This window comes from Oryx dammah, unplaced genomic scaffold, assembly GCF_014754425.2.
Source record: "Oryx dammah isolate SB20612 unplaced genomic scaffold, SCBI_Odam_1.1 HiC_scaffold_26, whole genome shotgun sequence".
In the NCBI taxonomy this organism is placed as follows: Eukaryota; Metazoa; Chordata; class Mammalia; order Artiodactyla; family Bovidae; genus Oryx; species Oryx dammah.
Window position 1 is genome coordinate 89,397,752 of NW_024070210.1, and position 18,658 is coordinate 89,416,409.

General features: G+C 42.0%; 1 protein-coding gene across 2 annotated transcripts in view; it reads right to left on the reverse strand.

The window, feature by feature from the left end:
- Positions 1-18,658, reverse strand: part of GNPNAT1 (glucosamine-phosphate N-acetyltransferase 1) — a 74,605-nt gene that overhangs the window by 13,579 nt on the left and 42,368 nt on the right. Inside the window, exon 1 of one of the 2 annotated variants that reach the window (XM_040225871.1) lies at positions 28-227. The exons of the other annotated variant lie outside the window; for it this stretch is intronic. The gene's annotated coding sequence lies outside the window, so the exon portion shown is untranslated. Of the gene's footprint in view, positions 1-27; positions 228-18,658 lie in introns of those variants that run through there. 2 annotated transcript variants of the gene reach the window in all.

Here is an 18,658-nt window from a genome sequence, read left to right on the forward strand (position 1 = left end):
TCTCTCCCGACCCCCAGACCCTCTCACCCGTAGAGGTCAGCAGTCTGCTCTCCTCTCCAGGCTCGACGGATTCTCACCCACCCGGGTACACTGCACTGGATCCGGATCCGGCTTCAGAGCCAGCCCCACCTCTTCCCGCCTCCCGCGCTACAGACCGCTGCACCTCGGCCGCTGCGCTCGCAGCCTCCTAGACGTGGCAGCACCAACGCCTCCAGCCCGCCCCTGCCGGCTTACGCAGGGCCGCGAGCAGGGAAAGGGGAGGTGGCTGCGGAGGGGGCGGGGGCGAGACCCGGAGGGCGGAGCGGAGTGGAGGCGGGACCTGCGGCTGACGTCAGCACGTGGGGCGGGGGCCGGGAGGCGGTGGAGATTTCTCGGGGACTACAATCTGCCGGCGCGCCGGGAGGAATCCTCATCTCGTCTCGCACCTCCTCGCATGTCAGGCTCCCACTACAGCCTCGGTGTCGCGGTTTAACTGGAAAATAATTTTGCCTCGGAATCAGCTAAGCACTGTAATGGTGACTAGGGTGTGTATCTTTGATTCGGAGACCGCAGTCTCAGCGCCTTGCCCTCTTGTTCGCCCCTTGTTGCACCTTCCCTTCAGTCAATTCATTCATTGATTAGGACTTCGGGTACTCACTGGAGGCTCGAAGCTCCTCATCCCGTTTTCTGAGTCACAGACCCTGCCTCTGTGAGGTGGAGGCCCTGCATTCTACTCTTAAGATTACGTTTTATTTCCCGCTCAAACCGTTTTTGGATGAACACGGTGACTCTCAGCGGCGGCGACTTTGCCTCCCAGAAGGCAATTGACAATGGGTGGTCATTTTCAATCCTGAGTCTAGGAGAGAAGTGTTACTGGCCTCTCACATGATGATAGAGGTGTGGGTAGAAGTCAGGGACGCTGCTAAATGTTTTACAGAATACAGGACAGCTCCCCACAACAAACAATGACCTGGCCTGAATGTCAGTATTGCTAAAGTTGAGAAACCCTGGATTAGGATAAGAAAACTGACTTCTCTGACCTCCTACCTCCCAAGCGACTTACCTAACTAGCAGCTGTCCTCATTTCACAGATTGGGAAACAACTTCAGAGATGTTAACTACTTTACATAACCAAAGTTATATAGCCAGTAGCTCTTCCTTGTATTATATCATAAATTTCAATTTATTGACTTTGTTTTTAATACTTCAAAGGATTAGCATTTTCTGCTTATTTGTGAGACTTAAATTTCAGATAACTTTCTGATTGATGTATTCTCAAACCTTCAAATATCTCTATCCATCCTTGTTTTTGCCTTCATGTATACAAAACAATTAAGATATAAACAAAAGTAAACACTCATCTTAAGAAGGGGGCTTCCTAAGTGGCACTTGTTCAATTGCTGAGTCGTGTCCGACTCCTTAAGACCCCACGCAGCAAGCCAGGATTTCGTGTCCTTCACCATCTCCCAGAGCTTGCTCAAACTCATGTCCATTGAATTGCTGATGCCATCTAACCATCTCGTCTTCGGTCATCCCCATCTCCTCTTGCCTTCAATCTTTCCCAGCAATCAGGGTCTTTTCCAATGAGTCTGCTCTTCCCGTTAGGTGGCCAGAGTATTGGAGCTTCAGCTTCAGCATTAGTCCTTCCAATGAATATTCACAACTGATTTCCTTTAGGATTGACTGGTTTGATCTCCTTGCAGTCCAAGGGACTCTCAAGAGTCTTCTCCAGCACTATAGTTGAAAGCATCAAATCTTCAGTGCTCAGCCTTCTTAATGGTCCAACTCTTATATCCATACATGACTACTGGAAAAACCATAGTTTTGAATATACGGACCATATTTATTGGCACAGTAATGTTTCTGCCTTTTAATACACTGTCTAAGTTTGTCATAGCTTTTCTGCCAAGGAGCAAGCGTCTTTTAATTTCATGGCTGCCATCACTGTCCGCAGTGATTTTGGAGCTCAAGAAAATAAAGCCTGTCACTGTTTCCATTGTTCCCCCGTCTATTTGCCACAAAGTGATGAGACCAGATACCATGATCTTAGTTTTCTGAATGTTGAGTTTTAAGCCATCTTTTTCACTCTCCTCTTTCACTTTCATCAAGAGGCTCTTTAGTTCCGCTTCACTTTCTGCCATTAGGGTGGTATCATTTGTATATCTGAAGTTATTGATATTTCTCCCTGCAATCTTCATTCCAGCCTGTGCTCTATTTAGCCCAGCATTTTGCCTTGATGTACTCTGTTCCCAATTTGGAACCAGTCCACTGTTCCACGTCCAGTTCTAACTGTTGCTTCTTGACCTGCATCGGAGAAGGCGATGGCATCCCACTCCAGTACTCTTGCCTGGCAAATCCCATGGAGAGAGGAGCCTGGTAGGCTGCAGTCCATGGGGTCGCAAAGAGTCGGACACGACTGAGCAACTTCCCTTTCACTTTTCACTTTCATGCATCGGAGAAGGAAATGGCAACCCACTCCAGTGTTCTTGCCTGGAGAATCCCAGGGACGCCTGGTAGGCTGCTGTCTATGGGGTCGCACAGAGTCGGACACCACTGAAGTGAATTAGCAGCAGCTTGACCTGCATGCAGGTTTCTCAAGAGGCAGGTAAAGTGGTCTGGTATTTCTTTAAGAATTTTCCACGGTTTTTGTGATCCACACAGTCAAAGGCTTTAGCGTCATTAATGAAGCAAAAGTAGATGTTTTTCTGGAATTCTCTTGTTTTTTCCATAATCCAACAGATGTTAGCAATTTGATCTCTGGTTCCTGTGCCTTCTCTAAATACAGCTTGTACTTCTGGAACTTCTCAGTTCATGTTCTATTGAAGCCTAGCTTGAACGATTTTGAGCATTACCTTGCTAACATGTGAAATGAATGTAATTGTGCGATAGTTTGAGCATTCTTTGGCATTGCTCTTTGGGATTGGAATGAAAACTGACCTTTTCCAGTTCTGTGGCCACTGCTGAGTTTTCCAAATTTGCTGGCATATTGAATGCAGCACTTTAACAGCATCATCTTTTAGGATTTGAAATAGCTCAGCTGGAATTCCATCACCTCCCCTAGCTTTGTTCTAGTGATGCTTCCTAAGGCCCACTTCCCACTCCAGGCTGTCTGGCTCTAGGTGGCACTAGTGGTAAAGAACTTGCCTGCCAATGCATGAGACGTAAGAGACATAGATCCCTGGATCAGGAAGATCCCCTGGAGAAGGAAATGGCAACCCACTCCAGTATTCTTGCCTGGAGAATCACCATGGGCAGAGGAGCCTAGTGGCCTAAAATCCAAAGGGTTGCAAAGAGTTGGTCACAACTGAAGCAACTTAGCATGCATGCAATCTTAAGAAACATACAACCTTGTTTTCTTTCAGACTTCTGGCCCTATGTTTACAAGTTCCTCCTGAGCAAAAGAACTCTGTGGATTTTATAATTTGTCAGTGAAATAATCAATTACAAAATTGATCACAAACCACAGGAGTTCTAAGAGGTACCCCAGAAGATCTGCATTCAAGACATACTACTCCCTCATTGTACCTTGGGAACCCATTTCTTCCTCAACAGTCAGATTCAGTCAATCTGGCCAGACAGTGACCCTCTTTTCTTTGACTGTCAAGATGAGCTCAAGGTAGCCCAGTGACAGTATCAACTTATAGTTTAATAGAACCATTGATGTGTCCTCTAGTGATTTTTTTATAGTTTCTTTAAAAAAAATAAAATTGGCATAAAACATTGTATTAAACATTAGTTTTAGGTCTTCAACATGATGATTTTGATATATGTATTATATATATGGGGAAGTGATCACCACAGTAAATTTAGTTAACATCCATAAACCTCACATTATTGCAGATTGTGTGTATGTGTGATGAGAATTTAGGATTTGTTCTCTTAGCAACTTTCAGATATACAGTACAGTGTTGTTAACTATGGGCTTCCTGGATGATATAGTGGTAAAGAATCTGTATACAATGCAGGAGATGCAAATTCAGCCCCTGAGTTGGGATCCCCTGGAGAAGGAAATGGCAACCCACTCCAGTATTCTTGCCTGGGAAATCCCATAGACAGAGGAGACTGGCGGCCTACAGTCCACAGGATCACAACAGAATCAGGCACAACTTAGCAACTAAACAACAATTGTTAATTATAGTCACCATGTTGCTCAGTTCAGTCGCTCAGTCATGTCTGACTCTTTGCAACCCCATGGACTGCAGTACACCAGGCTTCTCTGTCCATCACCAGTTCCTGGAGCTTGCTCAAACTCATGTCCACTGAGTCGTTGATGCCATCCAACCACCCCAGCCTCTGTTGCCCCTTTCTCCTGCCTTCAATCTTTCCCAATATCAGGGTCTTTTCCAGTGAGTCAGTTCTTCCCATCAGGTAGCCAGAGTATTGGAGCTTCAGCATCAGTCCTTCCAATGGATATTCAGGATTAATTTCCTTTAGGATTAACTAATTGGATCTCCTTACAGTCCAAGGGACTCTCAAGAGTCTTCTCCAGCACCACAGATCAAAAGCATCAATTCTTTAGCACTCAGCTTTCTTTATAGTCCCAACTCTCACATCCATACATGACTACTGGAAACACCATGAAGTGAAGTGAAGTCGCTCAGTTGTGTCCGACTCTTTCTGACCCCATGGACTGTAGCCTGCCAGGATCCTCAGTCCATGGGATTTTTCAGGCAAGAATACTGGAGTGGGTTGCCATTTCACAGGGGATCTTCCCAACCCAGGGATCGAACCCAGGTCTCCCACATTGTAGGTAGATGCTTTACCGTCTGAGCTACCAGGGAAGCCGGAAACACCATAGTGAAAGTGAAGTCATTCAGTCATGTCCAACTCTTTGCGACCCCAAGGACTGTAGCCCACCAGGCTCCTCTATCCATGGGATTTTCCAGGCAAGAATACTGCAGTGGGTTGCCACTTCCTTCTCCAGGAGATCGGATCTTCCTGACCCAGGGGTTGAACCCACGTCTGCCACACTATAGGCAGACGCCTTACCATCTGAGCCACCAGGGTAGAAGAGTAATCCATAGCTTTGGCTATACAGACCTTTGTTGGTAAAGTAATGTCTCTGCTTTACAATATGCTGTCTAGCTTGGTCATAACTTTTCTCCCAAGGATATATATTTTTTTGGTGTTAGTTTTAGAAGGTCTTGTAGGTCTTCATAGATTCATTCAACTTCAGCTTTTTCGATATTAGTGGTTGGGGCATAGACTTGGATTACTGTGATATTGAATGGTTTGCCTTGGAAACAAACAGAGATCATTCTGTCGTTTTTGAGCTTGCACCCAAGTACTGCATTTTGGACTCTTTTGTTGACTGTGAGGGCTACTTCATTCTTCTAAGGGATTCCTGCCCACAGTAGTGGATATAATGGTCATCTGAATTAAATTCACCCATTCCAGTCCATTTTAGTTCACTGATTCCTAAAATGTTGATGTTCACTCTTGCCATCTCCTGTTTGACCACTTCCAATTTACCTTGATTCATGGACCTAACATTCCAGGTTCCTATGCAATATTGTTCTTTAGAGCATCAGATTTTACTTTGATCATTAGTCACATCCACAACTGGGCACTGTTTTAGCTTTGGCTCAGCTTCTTTATTCTTTCTGGAGCTGTTTCTCCACTCTTCTCCAGTAGCATATTGGGCACCTACCGACTTGGGGAGTTCATCTTTCAGTTTCCTATCTTCTTGCCTTTTCATACTGTTCATGGGGTTCTCAAGGCAAGAATACTGAAGTGTTTTGCCATTCCCTTCTCCAGTGGACCATGTTTTGTCAAAACTCTCCACCCTGACCCGTCCATCTTGGGTGGCCCTACAAGGCTTGCCTCATAGTTTCATTGAGTTAGACAAGTGATCAGTTTGGTTAGTTTTCTGTAATTGTGGTTTCCATTCTATCTGTCCTCTGATAGATAAGGATAAGAGGGTTATGGAAGCTTGCTGATGGGAGGGACTGGCTGTGGGGGAATCTGGGTTTTGCTCTGATGGGCGGGGCCATGCTCAGTAAATCTTTAATCCAGTTTTCTGTTGATGGGTTGCTTCAAAATCACTGCAGGTGGTGATTGTAGCCATGAAATTAAAAGACTCTGGCTCCTTGGAAGAAGACTATGACAAATCTAGACAGCATATTAAAAAGCAGAGGCATTACTTTACCAACAAAGGTCTGTATAATCAAAGCTATGCTGTTTCCAGTGGTCATGTATGGATATGAGAGTTGGACTATAAAGAAAGCTGAGTGCTAAAGAATTGATGCTTTTGATCTGCGGTTCTGGAGAAGACTCTTGAAAGTCCCTTGGACTGCAAGGATATCCAACTAGTCAATCCTAAAGGAAATCAGTTCTGAATATCCATTGGAAGTATTGATGCTGAAGCTCCAATACTCTGGCTACCTGATAGGAAGAACTGACTCACTGGAAAGACCCTGATGCTGGGAAAGATTGAAGGCAGAAGGGGGCAACAGAGGACAGGATGGTTAGATGGCATCACTGACTCAATGGACATAAGTTTGAGCATGCACCAGGAGTTGGTTATGGACAGGGAATCCTGTCTTGCTGCAGACCATGGGGTTGCAAAGAGTCAGACACGACTGAGCGACTGAACTGAACTTCTTCCAAGGAGCAAGCATCTTTTAATTTCTTAGCTAGAGTCACCATCTGCAGTGATTTTGGAGCCCAAGAAAATAAAGTCTCACTGTTTCCATTGTTTCCCAATTTATTTACCAGTAAAGTAATGGGACTGGATGCCATGATCTTTGTTTTTTGAATGTCGAGTTTTAAGCCATCTTTTTCACTCTCCTCTTTCACTTTCATCAAGAGGCTCTTTAGTTTTTCTTCGCTTTCTGCCATAGGGTGGTGTTATCTGCATGTCTGAGCTTATTGATATTTCTCCTGGCCATCTTGATTCCAGCTTGTGCTTCATCCAGCCTGGCATTTCGCATGATGTACTCTGCATAGAAGTTAAATAAGCAAGGTGACAATATACAGCTTTGACGTATTCCTTTCTCAATTTTGAACCAGTCCATTGTTCCATGTTCGGTTCTAACTGTTGCTTCTTGACCTGCATCCAGGTTTCTCAGGAGGCAGGTAAGGTGGTCTGGTATTCCCATCTCTTTAAGAATTTTCCACAGTTCCTATGTTGTGTGTGTGTGTTTGCTAAGTTGCTTCAGTTGTGTCTGACTCTGCGACCCTATGGACTATAGGCCACCAGTCTCCTCTGCTTCAATGTTGGATACATGTAAATCTATAAATGCTATATCTTATTATTGGATTGACCCCTTTATCATTCTTCTTCATCTCCTATTATAGGTTTGTCTTTAAGTCTTTTGTCTGATGTAGATATAGCTACCACAGTTTTCTTTGGTTTTTGTTTGCATAGACTATTTTCGTCACTTTTTGTCTGTTCTTAAAGCTGATGTCTCTTGTAGACAGCATATATTTCAGTCTTGCTTTTGTTTTGTTTTTTATCCATCAGTCATTCTATATATTTCAATTGGAGAATTTATTCCGTTTATATATAAAGTGTTAATAAATATGAACTTATTGCCATTTTGCTGATTGGTTTCTGGGTGTTTTGTAATTGGTTTGTTCTCTTCTTCTCTTGCTGTCTTCTGTTGTGATGGGTGATTTTCGGTAGTGGTTACCTTTAATTTCTTTATTTTTTGTATACCTGCTATAGTTTTTTGCTTTGTGGTTATCATGAGGCTCACATGAAATATGCTATATTTGTTAACAGTCTATTTTAAGTTGATAATAACTTAAGTTTGCACACATTCTGAAGCTCTACGTTTTTACCCCCCTTCACATTTTATATTTTTGATTTCACAATTTGCATCTTTTTATCTTGTGTATGCATTAACAAATTACAGTAGTTGTAGTTATTTTCCGGGTTTATAACTGACTAACCCACCACCCTTACAACATTAGATTATTCTGAATTTAACTCCAGGTCATTAAAGTCTTTTTTTTCTGGGATTTTATCTTGTTCTTTTCTTTGGAACTTATTCCTCTGTGTTTTCCATTTTCCCTGACTGTCTATATTGGCTTAATGCCATGTCTCAGTCTTGAAGGAGTGGTCTGATTTAGAAGATGGAACTTCTTCAATGCCGTTGCAGCGCATGCGTCTCTCTTAAACGTCTGTGGTTATCCAAGCAGCCTTCTGTGTTCTTACAGGCTCCCAGTAGTTCAGGATCTGCCAAGATTTGTCTGCATCCCAAAGGGGAGGATCTCAGTCAGCACCTAGAGGCGGACTAAATGGAAGCCAGATCCTCAGGCAGCATACATTAGTATGTGAATATTTTCCTTCAGGGGAGGACTGGTAAATGAATCTGTCTGCTCCCTCTCTGCTGAGCCCTGAGGGGATAGCCAGTTTAAAACTTTTTTTCTTTTTTGCTATCATCCCATTGAACCCATGAACACAAGGCCCACAGGTCACTGATGCCAAACCTCTGAGGGGCAATCACAAAACTCCAGGTGGCAGATGTGTGCATAAGCGCCTTTCTCAGAGACACCAGTAGTACAGAGTGGGGCACAGAGCGAGCATTAAGGTGGCGCCCACTGGCCTCCCTGGGCTGTGGAGAGGAGGGTTGTCAGCCCCTCAGGCCACAGCTATTAACAGAGCTAATAGTCTTCTCTCATAGAAAGACTGGTCAGTTCAGTCTGCTCCCTCCACCCTGGGCTCGGAAGGGATAACTGGTGAAAAGGTGTTTCTCTGTTAGTTACAGTCCGGTGGGACCCTTGAACAGAAGCCTCACTGGCCACCAAAGCCAGGAGAGCAAGCGGCATCCTCCGGGCAGCAGCCACAAAACCTGGGGCATCAGACATGCACATGAGCCCCTTTCTGGAAGATCCCGGCAACCTGGACGAGGCAGGGGGAGAGTGGGAAGATGAACCCACCAGCCTCTGCGGTTTCTGAGAGCAATACGGTCGGCCCTTGGAAGCCTTTTGAGTTAGAAGCCTGTCCCTTGGGCTTTTAAGGTTAGTGACTATCCTCTTTCATGGAAAGACTAGGTGCATTTCAGTCTGCTGCCCCTGTCCTGGGCCCTGGAGTTTAACCACAGAGAATCCACACAATCTAAGAACTATCTATTGGATTAGTTTGCTATAGCCTTGTGGGTCTCACGTCTGCAATCCCTGTTGGCTTTCAGAGCCGATGTTTTGGGGTCCATTTCTCAGGTGGAAGTCTTAAGAGCTGTGATACCAGCAGTGGGGTCCAAACCCTTCAGTCCTCTGGGAGAAGCTGAGTCGTGAGTTCTCTGCTGGTTTTGTCACTGCACGGGATGAGGTTTACGGTGAGATTATGTCTCACCTACCCGTTTTGATGTTGGGGGGTTTGGTTCATCTGATGTGTATGAGTTGCTCAGTTAGTTTCCAGATATCTTTCGAAGGAAATCAGTCTGTGTGTAGCTATAGATTCAGTGTGTCTGTGAGAAGTGGTTTCAGGATTCTCCTGTGTTGCCATTTTGAAGCAGGAAAACATTTTTCAGTTTCTTCTAAGAAATGCTGCACCACCAACATTCTTCTTGGGATGGGTAATGATATTATGTGGGAAAAAATGAATATCAGTGATTGAATTGAAAAGCAATTCAGGATGTGGGATTCAATGAGAAGTTTTAAGAATACCTTAACCGATTTATTTTCTTCATATTTTTTTCTCAGTGTATGCACAAGAACTGGATATAATGATCCATGTTTAGTTAAGTATAAAAGGCTCTTTAAGAGTTAACATTCCAAGTAAGAAGAAAGTATGTGTTATAGTTTTTCATTGGCCATATTTTTCTTTCTTAGTGGTTTATAATAAACTAATTTTTTATTGTATACCACTAAGAAAAACTAATAGTGCATCTTACAGTAGGTATATCTTAAATAAACCGCTTCATTTGGTTCTCATATGAATTCTGTGAGATCAGGCAAATGAAACTTGGGGAATTTTCATTTTCTTACCAGTGAGGTTGTATTTTATTTTATACTTTTGAACCTAACCTAAAAAACTAGTTCAGAGATTTGTTTTCTGTAACATTCAGCCACAAACTTAGAGCATTTTTACTGTTGAGCAGATCATGTTCCATAATGAGAGTTTTCTGAAAGTGGGATATTACAAATGAAAGATGAAAGATGGGAGTTAAGCGTAGGTGTTTTATGCATGGAGTCAGGGAACACTCAGATATGACAGAAAATCCTGGATAGGAAGCAAAAGATTAAGGCTGGGAGAAATGTGGTGGTATGCAGTGTATCTCAGGTCTGGTCAAAGTGCTTTCGTGGCATTTATTGTTGCGTTATAGATTTAAGTCTTGTTCTTGAATCTTTCAAAGGTGGTTCATTTCTCCTAAACTGTGCCTTCGGATATATAGCTGTCAGTTTGCCTGGATTGGTAGTCAAGTTCTTCCTTCTATGCAGAAGAAACTAATTCTGGAAGGATTATTAGTTTACAGAATTGGTGGGAAGCCTGGTGAGACCCAAGATCAGACAATGATGATAGAAGCAGCCAGTATCCCAGTGAGCTGCTCAGAATCTGGGATGACCAGGATTTTGGCCTTTCAGTTTCCTCCTGTCCAAGGTCAAATGTTGTTCAGTTCCCAAAATGGGGATTCAGATCATGGGCAGCCAGCAAAGCTACTTATACACTGTATTATTATATATTATGCCATATATGTTTTAATATCACTGAATAGAGCAGTTAAAAATACATTTAATATAGCCATATTTAGCTGTAAGGAATTATTTTTTTATTATTGCATTTTTTTTTAAAGAGCACTGTTAAGTACAGTTGTTGTTGTTCAGTCGCTAAGTCATGTCTGACTCTTTGCAACCCCATGAACTGCAGCCAGGCTTCCCTGTCCTTCACTATCTCCTAGAGTTTGCTCGGAACTCATGTCCATTGAGTCAGTGATGCTATCTAACCGTCTCATCCTCTGCTGCCCCCTTCTCCTCTTGCCCCCTAGTCTTTCCCAGCATCAGGGTCTTTTTCAGTGAGTTGGCTCTTTGCCAAAGTATTGGAGCTTCAGCATCAGTCCTTCCAATGAGTATTTATTGTTGATTTCCTTTAGGATTGACTGGTTGGATCTCCTTGCAGTCGAAGGGACTCTCAAGAGTCTTCTCCAACACCACCATTGGAAAGATTCAGTTCTTTGGCACTGAGCCTTCTTAATGGTCCAACTCTCACATCCTTACCTGACTACTGGAAAAACCATAGCTTTGACTATTGGACCTTTGTCAGCAAAGTGATGCTTCTACTTTTTAATATACTGTCTAGGTTTATCATAGCTTTTCTTCTAAGGAGCAAGTGTCTTTTAATTTCGTGGCTTCAGTCACTGTTCGCAGTAATTTTGAAGCCCAAGAAAATAAAGTCTGTCACTGTTTCCATTTTTCCCCATCTATTTGCCATGAAGTACAGTTGACCCTCTGTATCTACAAGTGTGCATCCATGGATTCAACCAAATATGGAGCAAAACCTTAAAAGAATTCCAGAAAGTTCTTAAAAGCCAAACTTGAATTTGCCCCGCGTTGGCGACTATTTACATAGCATTTGCATTGTATTAGGTATTATGAGTAATCCAGAGATGATTTAAAGTATATGGGGAGGATATGTATAGATTGTATGCAAATAACATGCCATTTTATATAAGAGACTTGAGCATCTACAGATTTTGCTATCCTCAAGATAGCCCAGTTGGAACCAACTTGTTGCAGGTATTAAGGGATGACTTTCCTGGAAAACCTGCAAAACATCCCCAGAACTTCGTCCTGCTATAGGCATGGCCATTTTTATTAATTCCTTCCTTGCCAAAAGTTAAAATATATAGGAATATTATTCTCCTAGAAAAAAATCCAGTTTTATTATGAAATATAATATGATTCCCTTGCTGAAATTCACCTATAAAACCAGGCATGCCTATATGGATGGTAGAGGGCCATTTTTAGACGTTTCTTAATTACACCAAGCTCCAGCGGTCACTTGACTTCCGTCTCTGAATTCACAGTCTTTAAGTATCTAACACGTCATTTATCTGTTTGCTTATTGCTTACTGCAAAGGTAATGAATGATTATTTTAAAATTTGCAACATTACAGAAATGCAGAACAAAGAGTAGTAAGTCCCCATAACGCTGCCCTCAGGGATAACTCCTGTTAACAGCTTGGTAGCTTGTACTCCAAACTGCCTGGGTTCCATTTCCAGCTTCTGCATTTAGCTGGCAGCCTTGGACCGGTTATTTGCCCTCATACTGCCTCACTTTCCTCAGGGTGATAGTAATGGCTTATGGGGGTTCGTGAGGGTTTTAATAAGATAATGTGTAAAGTGTTCAGTGTAGTTCCTGGCATATAGAAAGAGCTTAATGAATACTAGTTTTTCTACATGTATTCATCTGGATAAGCTAGATTATGTCACCATTAACAAACAACACCCCAAATCTCAGTGATTTAACACAGTGAAGGTTTATTTCTGGCCAGTGCTACGTGTCTTATCCAGATTGGCAGGACCGTTTCCTCATGCAGTCATTCAGAGACCCAGGGTACTGGAGAGTCCACCATGCTGCGGTCGCACCCTGGAATACAAGGCCCCTTTAGTCACCATAGCAGTGAAAAGAGACTGTAAAATCTCACGTGGAATTTTTACTGCCTCAGCCCATAATTCTCCCCTTCCAATTGCAATTTATTGGCCATAACTGCAGGTCAGCTGAGAAATGTGGAGTGAAGTGGCTGAGTGCTACCAGCTCTGTCACAATCCACTTCTTTCCCCTCAGCATGCTATATTATTATTAAAACTGTGATGTAGTTTTCTGTTTCTTTAAACTTACCATATCATGGACATCTCTCCATATCAATACATGTTCATTTATTAATCATTAAGCCCTTCTGTTTGTCAGGCATTGTTCTAGGTATGGGGTATACCAATAAAAAAAACATTTGATAATCTCTGTCTTCATACAGTTTAATGCATTGCAAATAGGAAGTGTAATAATTTTAAGTATAATATGTTAGAAGTAATAAATGTTATGATGAGGAATAGGGATGTGTTGGGAATACAGTCTTTAAAAAATTTTCATTGGAGTATAGTTGCTTTACAATGTTGTGTTAGTTTCTGCTGTACAGCAAAGTGAATCAGTTAAACATATGTGTGTATCCTCTCGTTTAGATTTCCTTTCCATTTAGGTCAACACAGAGCATTGAGCCAAGTTCCCTGTTCTCTATACAGTAGGTTCTCATGTCTGTTTTATACACAGTAAACTCCAGTACTTTGGCCACCTCATGTCAAGAGTTGACTCATTGGAAAAGACTCTGATGCTGGGAGAAGAATCTGCATGCATTGCAGGAGCCCAGGGTTCGATCCCTGGGTTGGGAATATCCCCCAGAGAAGGGAATGGCAACCCACTCCAGTATTTTTGCCTGGGCAATCCCATGGACAGAGGAGCCTGGCAGGCCACAATCCATGGGGTCTCAAAGAGTCAGACGCAACTGAACGATTGACACTTTCCTGCCGGGAGCCAGCGTGAGGAATACCACCCGTGACAAGGTCATGAGGAAGGAAGCCTGACAAAATGCAAGGACGTGATCAAGCTTCAGGGGTTCCCCCTGGAATTTCCTGAGCATCCACCCCCCCCAAAAAATAAGAATCTGCCTGCTTTTCCACTATTCTGATATTCTCTGGAAAAAGTCAAATCAGGGCTTTAGTCTTCTGCATTTGAAAGGGATGTTTCAGTTAAACCCCCTCTGATAACTCTCTAGCTTCCCTAACAGGTTCCCCCGGACTGCTTACAGCCCCCCAGCCACGAGAGGCACAAAGCTTAAAGCATCTTAAAGATACAGAGCCTTTTCTAAAGAGCTAAAAATCATATTGGTGACGGGTTTTCACTGTTGACTCAATGATTGCCGCCAGCCCTCCATATTCTTTATCTTTTAGGCACCTGGGAGGATGTTAATCAATGTAAACTGGATATGGAAAAAGATATATAATAGTTTTGATGTTAGCAACACTAGACTTTTGAGTTAATTACTTTTCTCTTTGTTATATATCACTGCGCTCCTCTTGTGTCCTTGCTATGTAAGAATGTAACTTTATTTAGTGCTTTCTGAGAGTGGCACCAGACTTTGGGAAGATCAACACAAATAAGTCTTCTGGTTGACAACACCTTATCAGAAAAAAGGCTGTAAAATGTTAATTGGCCCTTTTTGGCCAGAAGATGATGTAAATCACCTAAGACTTGTGTATACAATTAGGTATGCAGAGAGAAAAGCCTGGTTTTGATAAGAGTCTGGGCTGCTAATGCTGCATAACTTTGTGTTACCCATTGATCTCTATGTATAATCAAAAAGCATAAAAGGCCTTCTGAACAATAGAGGATGGGCCAGTCACTGGACTGGTTCCCCCCGTGTCTCCTCTCTAATTTCTGGCTGAATTCCCATCTGGGGTGTGGAGGTTCACCATGTCTACTTACTTGTCCCGGCTTTTAAGATCCACGCGAGGGGGAGCCCAAGGCGGGGCACCCCCTGATATTCAAGAGGATGCCGGTGGCCCAACGTAGATGGTGCAAGCTCCTTGTCTGGAACTTTATTGGCTTCCCACGTAAACCAAGTTATTCAGCCTTCTTTCTCCACTTAATTTTTCTACTACACTATTTCTCCCTAATCTGATCTTATATTTCTATATAAATAAATAAGTTTTCCTTGCCAACTTCGTCCACCCTTCGAATTCCCTGGATCCACTGGGGCTGGACCCTGGCGCTTTCCCTTTTACTGAAAGGTATGATGAAGTAAGTTTTGTGATTATTTTCAGAGGATGAATGTTCCAAGAAAATAAAATGATGTGTGGTTTGGTGATGTGTACATGAAAATGCATTTTTCTATTTTTGTATGTGTTTAAAGTTTTCCATGAAAAAAATTAAAAACAAAAATGTAGCCATGACTCTTTTGTAACCCCAAGGAGCTTGCCAGGCTCCTCCTCTGTTCATGTAATTTTCCATGGGTTGCCATTTCCTCCTCCAGAGGATCTTCCCAACCCAAAGATTGAAAACACATCTTTTGTCTCCTGCATTGGCAGGCAGATTCTTTACCATTGGCACCACCTGGGAAGCTAAACATTTAAAGGCATGAGCAGGTGCAAGGAATGGAATTGTCCAGGCAAGAATACTGGAGTGGGTAGCCGTTCCCTTCTCCAGGAGATCTTCTCGATCCAAGGATTGAACCCGGGTCTCCCACATTGCAGAAAGATTTATTACAGTCTGAGCCACTAGGGAGGTCCAGTTGTAAGACTCACATCTAAATTTTATGTCTGCATTTTGGAAAAGAAAAATCATGATAGAAAATTTAATAGCTCTTCATTTTATAAAAAAAAAAAGAGGGTTTATCAATTTTCTTCCTCAGAAACAATGTTTTAACTTGTTTATTTCTCTGCATCCTCACTAACTCTGGGTACTGTACAGTCTAGCATTTGATTACATTTTGCTGCTTATCACTTCATACTTGTATATGTTAGTCTTGTTTTTCTAATTTGTTAAACTCTTAATCATTACTTTATTATCTCCCTTTCAGTCATTCCTTTAACATGTTTAGACATATTAGAAATTCTCTATGGAAATTATGGAATGAGAAATAAAACTTAATGATGACTTTGTTAAATATAATATCACTAATCATTCTCACAGCATTTTGCTATGTTGAGAATGTAAAAGAAAAAAGTAAGCCACATGAAATATTATATCCACAAGCGACTTAAAAGTTTTGAGGATTAGAGAGATCAAAAATACTTTAGGCACTTTTTTCAAGTAATTGGCCAATGTGAGGTACAGTTGAATAGAGACTTTTCTTAGTCACATACTTGCCATGATTCTTCCAATAGAAATTTTGTTCTTTCAGTGATTTCCTTTCTGTTGCCATAGAAGTAGGCTACATTATGCAAACATTTGAGTAAATTCAGTTTTTCCTTAAAATGACCAAGAGTCTCAACAGTTAGATGACTATGATTGAAACGAAAAATGAAATCAGCCCAGTTCGGCCCAGAGTTTACTGGATTGTCTCACACTTACTTGACCAGATTGTGAGGGCACACCCAGGCCCCAAGGAGGAGTGTCTGAGAGAGCACTCACTTAGAACCACCCTGCATTTAATGGAAGTGGTGACAGGCTTGGTCAAGCAGTGAGAAACTCTTGTCAAATTGGTCTGTTGTTAGTCACACAACTGGAACATCATGTTTAAAGGAAAGTGCATGATGCTGCTAGGAAGCTATGTTGGAAGAGCAGTGGCCAAGGAAAAGAGAATTCAGTCTAGAGAGAACTGCACTTCATTGACCCAGACGACTTGGAAGTCTGATGCACAGAGACTCTTGTTTTCATAACTTAGTTCACCCCCGTTATGATGTATTCTGTGAGGCAGAATCTCTATTTTGAGAACAGTGTTGTTACCTCAGAAAGGAAGGATGACTGCATTATCCTGACATTCAGTTGGAAACATTTTTAGGATTTAGAATGATTTATTTTTTCAGTATCAGACTATCTACTCACCGGCCTTATTTAATCATGAAAACAGCTTTAGAATAGTGGCCATACCTCAATGTCAAGCACAGAAAACATAATAGCATCATTATAACTCAAAGGTCGCAAAACTGCTTTGAGACAATAAATGGTTATTTTGATCTCTGAACTTCAATTTCCTCCTGCGAAATGTGGAGACACAGATTATCCTCCTTCTGTATTTTACTGGTATGGTTTGAGTATACGAAAATCCCAAGCCTGGTTCTTCCAGGCAGAAACCCTAACAAAGGGAAACATAAGGAATCATAAAAGAACCATTCATATGGCACTCATATGTTCCCTATGTTAATTACTAATCCTCCTCTGAAGGAAGGATTTCCTTAGATTTCTACCTGAGGATAGAGCTTTGCTTTATACTCCTCTAATATATCACAGATTCTCTATTCAATGATCTTTCATTCATTCTTTTGTGTGTTGATCATTTGCCAAATATTAAGCTCCTACCATATACCAAGAAACAATGCTAAGGACTGGAGATCTAAAAAGAAATAAGACAGACAACTTCCAGCCCTTATGGAACTGATAACAGAGTGAGGGACACCAATGTTACAAATATCTATAAATGCACTGAGATTATGCAGACGTAGTGCAGGGTGTTATGGGAGCTTTCAACCTGTTTGGGAGGTCACAGTGGATTTTTTGAGATATCAAAGCTAAACAAGAAAAATGAGGAGAAGTAGGCTAGGTGAAGAATAGAGGGGAAAGCGATTTAGGCAGAGGTAACAGCACTGAATTGATTTTGAAGTACTTTGAGAGGAAAGCCAGAGGGGCTGTGGTGAGAGGCAGGAGCCAGTTTTCAGGGGCCTCACTGAGGGCTTCGTCTCTATTCTGAGAGGGATGGGAGGGAAGCCATTGGAGTTTCCTATTTATTTATTTTGCTGTTTTATATGTTTAAGCAGGGAAGTGACATGGTCACTTGCATTTTTAAAAGATCATTCTAGGCACTATGAGCAGAATGGAGGGGATGATCCTGTCCATATACATGTAGAGAAAGCAGTTAGGAGGCAGTTAGAGGAAATAGGTTAGGAAGTTGGCAGAGAAGAGGAAGAAAAAGAGGACTGAGTCAAGAGATACTTAAGAGACAGAGTCAATAGGATTTGATTGTGAAGAAAGGATGAATCAAGGCTGACTTCTAGATTTCTGGCCAAACCGAATGGGTGGATGTCATTTATTTAAATAAAGAATCCTGGAAGAAGAGAAGGTTTGGGAAGGAGAGTCATGAATCATAGTTGACCAGCACATAGCATACACAATAAGACATTTCGAATATAAAAACCTTAGGATGCAAATTACATGTAGATATACAAATATAGGTTCTCATCAAAACTATGTTTATTACTTAATCCCCAAGTCTTCCTTTATAAATTCTGGATATTTATATCCTTTTAGTGGTTGTTTACAGTCCTGTTCATGGGTATTTTATGTCCTTTTAGTACAGGCATTCAGGCTTGTACTGGCTTTAGCTTTATATTGCACCAAGTCTACTCATTCTTATAGAAGTCTTCCCAGGTGGCATTAGTGGTAAAGAACCCGCCTTCCAATGCAGCAGGTGCGAAAGACTCAGGTTCAATCCCTGGGTCAGGAAGATCCCCTGGAGAAGGGAATGGCAACCCACTCTAGTATTCATGCCTGGAAAATTCCATGAACAGAGGAGCCTGGCAGGTTACAGTTCACGGGGTCACAAAGAGTCAGACAGGACTGAGCACGCACACACACATATGTGCACACATTTCCTTATAGATTCTAAAACTGTTGTGAAGTCAAGTGGGCCTTAGGAAGCACCACTATGAACAAAGCTAGTGGAGGTGATGGAATTCCAGTTGAGCTATTTCAAATCCTAAAAGATGATGCTGTGAAAGTGCTGCACTCAATATGCCAGCAAATCTGGAAAACTCAGCAGTGGCCACAAGACTGGAAAAGGTAAATTTTCATTCTAATCCCAAAGAAAGACAATGCCAAAGAATGTTGAAACTACTGCACAATTGCACTCATCTCACACACTAGCAAAATAATGCTCAAGATTCTCCAAGCCAGGCTTCAACAGTACATGAACCATGAACTTCCAGATGTTTAAGCTGGATTTACAAAAGGCAGAGGAACCAGAGAACAAATTGCCAACATCTGCTGGCAAAAAGCAAGAGAGTTCCAGAAAGACATCTATTTCTG